A 12951-nucleotide genomic window follows, 5' to 3' on the forward strand; every position below is an offset into this window, starting at 1 on the left:
CTACTGATATTTGATTTCTCCAGTCTGATTGGCTTACGACACCACTCTGTACCAGAAGTTAGGCTGATTGTTCCTCATGGTTCGGTTCAGGAGTCTGAAAATTCGCAAAACGAACCTTCATACGACAAAGCGTGGACTTTAGTCATCTCCTGATGATGCTTACTTGGTAAGCGAAACGCGTTAAGTGTTGAATGACTGTCATATTGAAATAAGAAAAAAAAACGACAATAACGACGAAACGATAACGAATAAAGGCACGTAAACTGTTCGAAAACGCACGCATAACCGTCGCACGCAAAACTGTTGAATACTTCACTTTCCCCAATTTCGAACGTTAACTCTACAATACGACTCAGCATTATTTCTGCCAAAATTCGATAGAGAAGGGTTATGGGGGGTTCCAAACGACGTATTTCAAATATTGATTCACTCTGTATGTATGCGCTTATATTTCGTAGAATTTTCAATACGATTTTCACCACACTATGGCAAAATTTCCAACATGTGTGGGCTATTATTTCTGCAAACTGAAACTCACTTTTCAAGTGTAACTGAAAAAATGAATCGCAAACGTGTTATGATTTCGATATATTTTGAGGTAATAATATTTAATATCGAACGAATAGTCATAAAGAAAATTATTTGCATTGTATTCCGAAAGCTTACGAACCGTTTCGTGATCAATGAACACCGAATGAATTTCGTAATACCTGTTGAAGATCTTGACCTACCTCACTATTTATAAACATTCATATGCTGAAGTTGTAACTTTGCTCCGGTCACCGTACTACGACAAAATGCTTGATGTGCATTTTGAAGATAGTTGGAATAATGAATGGAATTGTGAATACTGAGTGTTTTTGTTTCAGAATATCGAAGCAATTCATGTATTTCGATTCATGGCTTTGAATTATTTCATAACGATTTTTCATATTTGTCTGTATCGTTACTTTGTTATATTCATATGTCTGAGAATTCATTTCACTCCCTGTTATAATGAACTCGTGATCACACCAAACGACATTGTCATAAAAATGAAACTCAGGTTATCTACACATAATGAACTCGTCCGGTATCTATATCAAAGGATGCTATTTTGAAAGGGAATTTCGAAAAAACTACAATACGAAATGAATTTCCAAATATCACACTTGAAATTTAATGACAAATGTCAATAATCTATAATAGTGTCCTGAATAAAATTCAAGATATAAAATGCCACTTTTTGTTATATCGACCCAACGAATCAGAATTTAAAATGACAGACAAACTTATTTCCTTTATTTCTAAAATGTCCTGTTTTTGTCAACTTAGTATCTTTCAATATGATGTTTCTTCATCTCTATAAAATCTGGTATATAATTTTTTGTTATTGCACATTTTTGACAACTTTCCCTGTATAAGATAAGTTTTCATTTTCAAAAAAAGATGTGTGTGATATGTATTGTATTTATTTTGGTAGTATATTATAAAGCCATTTATATAAAATATCAACGTTATTGAGACTGCAGCTGAACAAATTTCCTTTGAAATGACCCATACAGAACGGCGTGTTTTTCTTGAATTTTGGAACACACCACGATGAATCTTCAAAGTCTTCCAAATTCATTACGGTTGTGTATATATTGAATAGACGCAGTTTGTCCAACAAATCACTGAATATCGACAAATTCAAGCCTCTATAGATTGAAAAAAATGGAAACTGCTTAGATTTGAAACTCGTTCTGGAAAGGTTGCTATGACGGTTTTGAATGTTGTTGTTGAGATGACTCTGACTGATACTGCACACGTTGATGTATTATTCTGAAATAAATTCGATTTTTCAATAAAAACATACACTGAAATAAATTCGATTTTTTAATAAAAACATACACTAAACAAAATTTTTTGACAACAGAGAGGGTAATGTCTTCCATGAAGTAATTGCTACACATATAATGAAAATAAAAAAATCAAGTGTCATTCAAAATAATGAATTTAAAACACATATTCTGCACGTACTAAGTGAAGAAAATATATTGTATGGAAACACTACTTTATGCGGATCATATCTGTGACTCGAATGAAAAATATTGTAAACACCCAAAAACTCTTTGCCTATAAAACAAAGAAAAAATTGGAAACAGTAATAACCTTAATTTTGTACAATCTCAAATGAAACGACAAGATTCGGTTTCCCAATGTCCATCAACCCTTTGAACACAATAGCGTATTTTCCTGATGAAAATTCTTCTAAGTGAGGACGATACGCCTCCGTCACTCGGTGGGGCAGAAATGATACTTTATCTCCCAAATCTAACAAGACCGCCTCACCAAATTTTCCTTTCACGATTTTGGCAGTGAATATCCTCTGCGGCATCTCCACAGGCAAATCTACTACTTTGATACTTGGCTTTCTCTTCACGATCGAACTTGCATTCAACTTTTGTAAATCCATCTGTGAAAAATAAAAAATGGAAGCTTCATGTTTTGATTGACAATATATGCGAATACTATCTCAAACAAACCACGACATGTAAAACATTTGACTGAAATCATCCAACATATATATATCGAGAAAAATTTTGGAAATCAAATGATTCAACAATTCTCACCAATTTTCAAATAAATTACATTTGAATAAATTCATCTGAGGAAAAAGTCAAACCTAAAACACTTACTTTCAAATAGAATCGGTGCACTTGTCACTGGTATCACTTTCAACGGATGCAACTAACTCATTTCGCCATGCATGACGTATTTATAGTAAAATAAGTGATGACATATTTCAAAATGAAACAAAGAGCCTTTGTTTCGTCGCTTTGAGAACTGCGTATTTCCGGATGTAGATTCGACATTGACAGTGATCAATGTCACTTTGGGTTTGAATATAAAAATTAGTGATGACATATTCTGAAATGAAACAAAAGAAAATCAAAGAGTCTTTGTTAGATGCATATTCAGCGTTGACATCGATCCATGTCACCTTGGATTTGAATAGCGCAACAAACACATGAATTCTGCTTTTTTTCCCCCATTTTATTTGAAATGCTACATGTGATGATGCGACTATTATTAGTGAAGATACAACTTTGGGCCCTCTTGGCATCGTCTCCGTTTTTTTTCTCTGTTGATGAATTCTGCATTCGTTTCCCTTTCATTTGATGTGCTGCACGTTGAGATCCAACTATCATCAACAAAGATGTTGCTTAGTGTCACTCTGACATACTGCGCCATCTTTGTTTTTTCTCTGTCGATGAATTTTGCATTTCTTTTCCTTTCATTTGACGTGCTGTACGTGACGATTCGACAATTATTAACGAAAATGTGGCTTTGTGCCCTTCTGACATGTTGCGTCAGATTTGCTTTTTCTCTGAGGATGAATTCTGCATTCGTTTCCCTTTCATTTGATGTGCTGCACGTTGAGATTCAGTTATCATTAATAAAGATGTGGGTTAGTGCCCTTCTGACATGTTGCACCATATTTGTTTTTTCGTTGTCGATGAATTCTGCAATTTTTCTTCTTTCATTTGACATGATGTACGTAACGATCCGAAGTTTTTTCAATGATTCTCTTTGCAATTCTTCCTATGCTGTTTCGCGTTAGGCGCTCGATATTATATTTTTCATTGTCTACACATTAAATCATTTGAAATGAGTAGCCACACCGACCTGTTGCGACTAGTATAGCAGAAATAGGTTATGAGGTCCTTTTGGCTTCGTAAAATGATTAACTATGTTTTTTGACATCTAAACGAATCCATTGATGTCAAAATTATCGGAATCGGACGACCGGAAGTAAAAACCGGAAGTGACCTGTTTTTGACGGATTCGAAACCTTCTCACCCTAAGGAATCCAAAAATACCATATGTTTCAGTATGCGATGATTATTTCATTTTTTTGTCAACAAATTATGTGTTTTGAATCAAACTTTTGCAATTACATTACACTCGTAGTTGTTCATAACCCAACAACTTTTAATTTCAAATATGTTCAATGATTTTCTTCAAATGTGCCATTCTTTCTATGCTATTTCACATTAGATGCTCGATATTATACTTTTCATAATCTACAAATGACATCATTTGAAATGAGTACCCACATCGGTCTGTTGCTGCTAGTATAATGAAAATAGGTTATAAGGTCCTTTTGGCTTCGACAAATGATTAATTATGTTTCATGACATCTAAACGAATCCATTGATGTTGAAATCATCGAAATCGGAGGACCGGAAGTGGAAACCGGAAGTGGTCGTTTTTTGATGGATTCGAATCCTTCTCACCCTAAGGAATCCAAATATATCATATGTTTCAGTATCCAATGATTTTTTTCATTTTCTTTGTCAATAAATTCTGCGTTTTGAATCAAGCTTCTGCAATTGGAATAAACTTATAGTTGTTCATAACCCAACATTTTTTAATTACAAGTTTGTTGAATTTGCAATTCTTCCTATGTTATTTCACATTCGGCCTTGGATATTATATTCATTACGCCATATTTGTTTTTTCTCTGTCGACGAATTCTCCATTTCTTATCCTTTCATTTGACATGCCGTATGCGACGATCTGATCATTATTAGTAAATATACAACTCAGTGCCCTTCTGACAGTTGCGCTATTATTCTTTGTAATAACCCATTCATTATCACACACGCCACCACCTATCACGCTGACTACGTCACTTTCAAGCTTTTAATGTTTTATCACTATTATTATTATTATTATTCGACCCTCATTCTCCAGTTCAATTTCATCTAGCACAATCAATCGAGCGATATTTGATTTCACCATTCTGGTTGGCTGACCGACACCACTCTGTAACAGAAGTTAGGTTGGGTGTTCCACAAGGTTGCGTTCAAGAGTCTGAAAATTCGCAAAATGAATCTTCATATGACAAAGCATGGACTTTAGTCATTTCCTAATGATGCTAACTTGGTTAGCGAAACGCGTTAAATGATAAATGACTGTCATATTGAAACACGAAAAACCGTTACGATAATAACGATGAAACGATAACGAATGAACACACGGAAAACGGTCGAAAACGCACGAAAAACGATCGAAAACGCACGAAAAACGATCGTAAACGCACGAAAAACGATCGTAAACGCACGAAAAACGATCGAAAACGCACGGAAAACCACGTATTTAGAAATGTCATTGTCGAATACTTCGCTCTCCCATTGCCCTCACGTTGAGTCCACAAAGCTTAACCTCTCGACACTTTTGGATCTCCTCTTCTCCTGATGATGCTAACTTGGTTAACAAAGATACGAGACTTCCGACATGTTGGAACGCTAGACTTCTGTTGAATCGACATGTTTTTTTCTTAAATGATGTATTTTGAAACGCCCTGTATACACATTAATATCATATTTCAAATCGACATGTTTTTTTCCTTAAATGATATATATTGACGCACCCTGTACACTTCGACGTCATATTTGTTTTTCAATGATGTATTTTGAGATACCTTGTACACATTGAGGGATCGCACGTTGAAAACTTACAGCCTCGTGGAACTGTTATGTTTTTTCTTAAATGATGTATTTTGACGCACCCTGTACACTTCGACGCCATGTTTGTTTTCAATGATGTATTTTGAGATACCTTGTAACATTGAGGGATTACACTTTGAAACGATACAGCCTCATTGATCTGCAATGTTTTTTCTGAAATCTGATTCATTATTATAAAATATATCACTTTCACGCTTCCAATTTCCGTCGAGTAGTTCACGATTAATTCCAAAACCGGCAATGCTACATTACTCCATAAACAATGGTTTATTGTACAACTGGCAACGCCGAACCTGCCATGCTGGCATGTATTGACATTTGACAGATGCAGTCTTATGAGTCTAGTGTTTACAGTGTCCTTCTTCAACCAATAGATAGTTCAGCTAGTGACTCATAGATGACTCTGTGTATTCTATAATTAATATATCACTTTCGCGCTTCCAATTTTCGTCGAGTAGTTCACGATTAATTCCAAAACCGGCAACGCTACATTACTCCATAAACAATGATTTATTGTACAACTGGCAACGCCGAACCTGCCATGCTGGCATGTATTGACATTTGACAGATGCAGTCTCATGAGTCTAGTGTTTACAGTGTCCTTCTTCAACCAATAGATAGTTCAGCTAGTGACTCATAGATGACTCTGTGTATTCTATAACTTAATATATCACTTTCGCGCTTCCAATTTTCGTCGAGTAGTTCACGATTAATTCCAAAACCGGCAACGCTACATTACTCCATAAACAATGATTTATTGTACAACTGGCAACGCCGAACCTGCCATGCTGGCATGTATTGACATTTGACAGATGCAGTCTTATGAGTCTAGTGTTTACAGTGTCCTTCTTCAACCAATAGATAGTTCAGCTAGTGACTCATAGATGCCTCTGTGTATTCTATAACTTAATTTTCAAACCGGCAACGCTACATTACTCCATAAACATTGATTTATTGTACAACTGGCAACACCTGCTTGCACTAGCAACCGGTAAAACCTCAATCTCCATCTCTCTTTGCATCGATTACGTCATACGCGCCTCTCGCTCTTACACACACACACACACACATCTTTACATGAAATATTAATTATTTCCCAAATCTAAGTATATTTTCCTATCTTCAATATGATAATGACGATTACATTCTACGGAAATCAAAAATAAAAATGCTGTCAAGTATAATGAATGAGTCAATTTCGGTCCCGACAAAACTAACGCTATAAATACCCAACATTCGCAGTTAACTTCAATATCTTACGATGGTGTAGAGGCTAAGGACAATGTCTACGGCGCGGACGACCCAGGTTCGAATCCCATAACTATAAACTTTTTTATTTAAAATCACGTGACTGAAGGGGGCCGAGGGAGCTGATAGGTTAGGTGGAGTACCAAGGGGGCCGATAGGTTAGGTGAAGTACCAAGGGGGCCGAGGGGCGGAGTTCCACGCTCAAATCGCTACGATACTCGTTCCATCCTGCGTCGATTTCGATGACGCTGATAGGTTACCCCCACTCCCAAGTGGTCCAGAATCCGCCTTGTTCATCTACTGGTTTGAATTTCCCGCTCTATGCGTGATAGCTGATTGGTTGACTGAATGACGGTAAAAGTGGAAAAGTGGAGATGATCTGAAGTGGGCTTTGAAGGCTCAGTTTACACATAATGGACGTCTGGTAGAGACGAGGCGCTGACTTTTATTCCTTTCGTGTGAGGTGGGCCTGAGGTCCAAAAAGGTCCAGAATGAACCTTAGCCATTTTCCATGTTGATCTCCATAAGGAATGAGCCAGAACTCCTATAGCCTATTTACTTTACGAAAATTACAATAATAAAAAAAAACAAGAACTTCTACCATTCTATGAACAGCTATATCATAAACAATTAGAAAAAGGCACAGCTATTTTGAATAAACGTAATGAAAATATAGAAAGTCCACCCTTGAATGAACCTCACTATTACTCCAGAAAACCTAGAACTAGGAAAACACATTCCGTTTTTGAAAAAGTTAATGTAACTAGTATTGAAGGAAACAAAGTAACTGGAATAAGAGAAAAACCACAAACAACAGCAAATATAAATGTAAGAAAAGTCAAAAGAATTAAGAAAAATATTTCTTTACCGGACGATCCCCCTGGGAATCTCCCTGACCCTTCAAGTAGAAGAGATTGAATCAAATGAATTTTTTCCAAAAGAATTAGGCCTAGCAGAAATTATCAATCACTACCATAAGTTTTATTTCTATTTTTTATTTATTTTAAAAATAAAATAAATACAACAATAAAAATTAATTGGCGCTCCGGGGCGACTTCATTGATTCCAGTGATCTAACAATGTCCTCTCTCTCATAAAAAAAATGTAGGGTGTCTCCAGAGGCTTCAATAAATTCAATGCATCGCCAGAACACTTCGTGATATGACTATCGTCAAACTTAAACCAGTCCGTTTCTTCTTTGATCAAGGCGTAATAATGACCAAATTCAACGCCAGAACCACAGTGAACAATGACTGCATGAATATTATAACAGTGGTCTGCTAGGTTGAAATGTTCATCTATTTCGAACCTTCCAAAGAGTTTCTTGCTTCCGTTAGAGGTTGAGTCTTGTTTGAAAATCATCAGTGTTATTATTAGATTGACTGGTGCCTCAGCTATACTTGTTTCCTTATAACAGTCAGTTAGTTTGGCGCATGTTTGACAATATTTTAATATTAAACAAATATCTTTAAATTATAACACGCTAGTCACCAATACGTATTTATTAGACATCCGAGTTAAAAACTCTCGATTGCAGAATACATTATCACCTATACTTCATAAACTTTGAATAGAAAACAAAATATCGAAATTGAAACCAAGAAGTAAAAGAGCTTTAGTAAATGCTCTAGGTTCAGTAATTAGATACATTGTCGGTAATTTGGATCAAACGGATTTACAAGAACTAAACCAAAACATTCGAAGTCTTTATAATAATCAAGAGAAAACAAAAACAAGTCAACAAGTTTTCGTCATTTGCAAATCACTTAACTGACAGATATGCAAAAGATCTCAATATAATCCAAGAAAACCTCAATAAGTCTCTGGATACTATTTCCAAAACAAACGAAACATTAGGTTTTGAACTGATGATGCAACAAAACATATTTAATGCCCAGAATCTTTTAGAAATCATAAAATCAGTTCAGAGAACACTCTCTAGCCTTCAATGAAATAACTAATTTAGAAATATTCGAGAGTAATGAATTGAGAAAAATTACTAACCATTTAGAAGAAACCTATCAGCCAAATCAATTAATCGATATTGACAAAAATCACCTATTTAAAGTGGTCGAATTCTCGGAAATCAAATCAGTAATAATCAATAACACTATCACTTGTATATTATTCATTCATATCCTGAATTCTACACCTATCAACGTATTTATCCTCTACCTAATATTCATTTCCAAATCTTACATCCACCCTATGGTTATGAATTACTGGAGGGTGGAAATTCAAAAACATTATGAACAAATGAAAAGTGCAAGAACATCAACGAACCCTATATTTGTATGAAGAAACCTTACGCAAACGATTGTCAATTATCTGATTCAAAAACCTGTAAATTCATTGAAGTTATTAATGATTTTCAAATTGTGAAGCAATTAACAAATAATCAGACTCTTGATTCAACCCGAAATGAACTTAAGATTTTGGAAGAATGCAATGACCATGTAGAAACAAAAATTGTTCAAAATAATAGCATAGTATCGTCACCAAACAAATGTACTGTAATCATTGGAGACCAGAAATTTGAAAATCATTATTCAAATATTACTTTCAAAGTACCATGTATCTCCAAGATAAATATCCCATTAGTTCAGTCATATCATTGGAACAAATTCATTTGGAAGATTTAGATAAACTGAGAAATGAAGCTCAGCTACTAAATGACAATATAAGTTTAAATCCTATTGTACACATTATGTATACATCTGTATTAACAATAATCTTATTCATTTTTGTAATTGTATTGTTAGTTCACTGCACATGTAAGAATAGGTTTAGTAATCAATTACTCAAACGAGAAGCACGAAAGAAATAAGCACCATTGATTCAGATGACCACCATACCTCAAGAAAACCGTGGATTATACCCGATTCTACCGAAAAACGAGGACGTTTAATCTTAAGGAGGGAGGAATTATGTCAACGCAGTTGACGACCTTCATATCGCACAAATATGCCATTATGGTTGATTATCTCCTAAATAGACTTTCGAAGTTTCCAAAATATTTACTAACCATCAAGAATCGATTTAGATTAGCACTATAAATACTTGACACTGCAACGCCTCAATGTTCATTATTCATCTTGGTTTTTAAACTAGTGAATGTACCAAACTGTATTGTCACGAAATAAATTGTTCTCAAAAAGTTTATTTCCGAAGGAAACAACTCCACAAGCATACTTCGGGGTGGTAGTCGAAATAATGATTATTATTTCGGAGAGGTGCATTATGGCATGCTCAAGGTTGCCCCTTTCCTCTCATGCAGACCTACGATTTTGTAGGTACTTGTGGCAGATACACAACGGCAAAAACATGTTTTTTTCTCAAATGATGTATTTTGAGACACCCTGTACACATTGTAGTAACGCACGTTAAACATTACAGCCACATGACAATGTGTTTTTCTTCAATAATGTATTTTGAAGCACCCTGTATACTTCACTCAATGTCCGTTAAATTGCCGAAGTGTTTTTTTTCTTCAATGATGTATTTTACCACACTGTTCATATTAACGTCATGGTTCTTCTTGATGTATTTTGAGACACTGAAGGATCGCACGTTGAAGCGTTAGGGTCCTGTTAAACTGCTATGATTTTTTCTCAAATGATGTATTTTGCCACACTTTGTACAAATTGACGTCATGAAATGTTACAGCCTCGTTAAACTGTCATGTTTTCCTGAATGATGTATTTTGACGCACCTGTACACTTCGACGCTGTTTTTTTCTTTAATGCAGTATTTTGAGACATATCGTACCCGAAAACGTGAAGCTCGTTAAACTGTCATGTTTTTTCTTAAGTGACATCCTACATCCTGTAGACCCCACTGAATGTCCGGTACATTGCCGCCATGCTTTTCTTTCTATAATCTGATTCTTCATTCATAATTATTATTATTATGTCACTTTCGCGCTTCCAATATTTTCATCTTCATTTTTATAATTCAACTACGTTCTTTGAGTCTCTCCGATACTCAGTCCACCTTTCTCTGTTTTTTTTTCATCACTCTGAATCGTCGATGACTGCCGATAAAACAACCGCCATAAATATCAACAATTCGCAATCATTCCCAAGAACTCACGTTGGTGTCGAGACTATGGACAACGTCTACCACGTCTAAACTTAACATTTCAACCTTTTTCTTCAAAAAATTATTTAAATACTCAAAGGAGAGGAATGAAATAATGTTTTGAATATGTTTTCACATTATGTTTTCACATTATGTTTTCCAAAAATTCTAATTGATCACTTGTTCGTTATTCACAAAAAATACTTGTTTTTCACAATCTTTTTGTACGCTATACTCGGCTACTAAACTAAACTAAGATCCTACGAGAGATTATTGCTCAGAATGAATCATATATTTCCCAAGTTTTCTAGTGTAGTAAGAAATCTGCGTTTTAGTAATGATGAATCCTTGGTAAGGTCCTCGTTGATGAGATTCACATGAAATCATCTTCAGGTTTTGTTAAAAATTATCGAAGAGTTTTTGGAACGGGATTTTCCAGAATTGGTATCAAATAAATCATAGGATACCACTACACATAATTATTTCAAACAACTATGTAGATTTATATGGTAATCGAAAGTTATCTATATGAAGGTCTCATTTGAATCACATTTCGTGTTCATTTTGTCTGAAAACTAAATTAGTTTGCCTACTATTGAAATCAAATAAGGACTTAAAAGTTAAAACTGTAATTTGAATTTCAGCTTGCGAATGCAACCAACACGCCCGGCGATGCAGATTTAACATGGAACTGTATAAATTGTCTGGCCGAGTATCCGGAGGCGTATGTCTCAAATGCCGTCACTTCACTGCTGGAAGACACTGCCACTATTGCCGCGAAGGCTACTACAGGGATCCCACCAAACAGATTACCCATCGCAAGGCTTGCAAACGTAAGTAATTTTGTCAAAAATATAACACATTGGCGTACACTTTTCGTCAACTCTAACGAGTTGACGAAAAGTGCTCATTTGTTGCAACAACGTCATTACTGAAAAATTGATTTCAGAAATGACACTCTACCAGTTGAAAGTCGTCGTTATCATTAATTATGTGGTGTGGAAAACCTCAATTTTTGAGTTATGACGTTGTTGCAGGATATGAGCGAATATGAAATTTTTGTGAACAGTATCATGAGTTTTTTAGTGATGATGGTGCTTACAATAATCATTGCAGTATCATGTCTGTTTTTTACAAGTACATGTACCTGAGCTGCTTCGGAAAAAATATCTTTGAATTGATAACTTCTTATGGGAGGTAGTATGTCTGACTTTCCTTTCTACTCACTCTAACACACATCGCTAGCCATATTTCGGACAAACGACTCAGTGTTCATTGTGCGTTCAACATATACTGTTGACAATGATTATATAACATCAAACTATCACCGCTTTTGGAAGTGATTATAAAAAATTTTATGAAACAAGCAGAAGATGATCCTCGGAACATAACAGATTCTCCTAACGAAAGGTTAGTTTAATAATTTAATATAATACGATTCATCAACAACAAGCATTCAGCAAGTTTACCGCCGCAGTGTAATTTCTATATATCTTTAGCGTCACTGCTTTAATATATATATATATATATATATATATATATATATATATATATAAACACATACCTATAGATACATATTGATTTACGATTACTTAATATTTTATATTTATTGTAATGATTGTAAAAAATTCATATTCGTTACAGCATTGAATCTTTGAAGTTACTTTCAAAACGAAAACATATATACAGGGTATTTCAAATTGAGTCGGCACCAATTCTGTTATTATTAATGCCACGAATTTGGTTAAATGGGCAAACTAATAGCATTTTTTATGGTCTCCTCGATGCCAAAAACAAAAAAATTGACAGTCGCGTTTTCAAAATATTCCATAAAATGATGTTTTTTTAAATAGAACACCCTATATTTCATCATGCATTTCGATTCGTAAAAACATTCTCAACAACAATATCCAATATCCAATAAATATTAATTTATTTTGTTAGCATAAAAAATTAATTGTTTTGTCAAAAAACACCTCAAGATTGTCCAAACATTCTTATACGAATGACAACATTTTGTTACTAACAGCAAAAAAAAAAAATTGCGATGGGATTTGAACCGTGATACCCGTATCATCATGTCGTACCACTCACTTGACACCACTGAGCTATTTGGTATTAATTC

General features: G+C 34.7%; 1 long non-coding RNA gene across 1 annotated transcript; it reads right to left on the reverse strand.

Moving 5' to 3' along the window:
* Nucleotides 1-228: 228 nt before the first annotated feature.
* Nucleotides 229-4756, reverse strand: LOC141482758 (uncharacterized). The gene is made up of 3 exons (XR_012465715.1): nucleotides 2661-4756; nucleotides 2134-2437; nucleotides 229-1803 (listed from the first exon to the last, which is right to left on the reverse strand). It is a non-coding gene; the product is annotated as an uncharacterized lncRNA (long non-coding RNA).
* Between the last annotated feature and the right edge of the window lie 8195 nt (nucleotides 4757-12951).

Source organism: Leptinotarsa decemlineata, unplaced genomic scaffold, assembly GCF_025532065.1.
Source record: "Leptinotarsa decemlineata unplaced genomic scaffold, Ldec_3_MD MMD2_tig00001901, whole genome shotgun sequence".
NCBI lineage: Eukaryota > Metazoa > Arthropoda > Insecta > Coleoptera > Chrysomelidae > Leptinotarsa > Leptinotarsa decemlineata.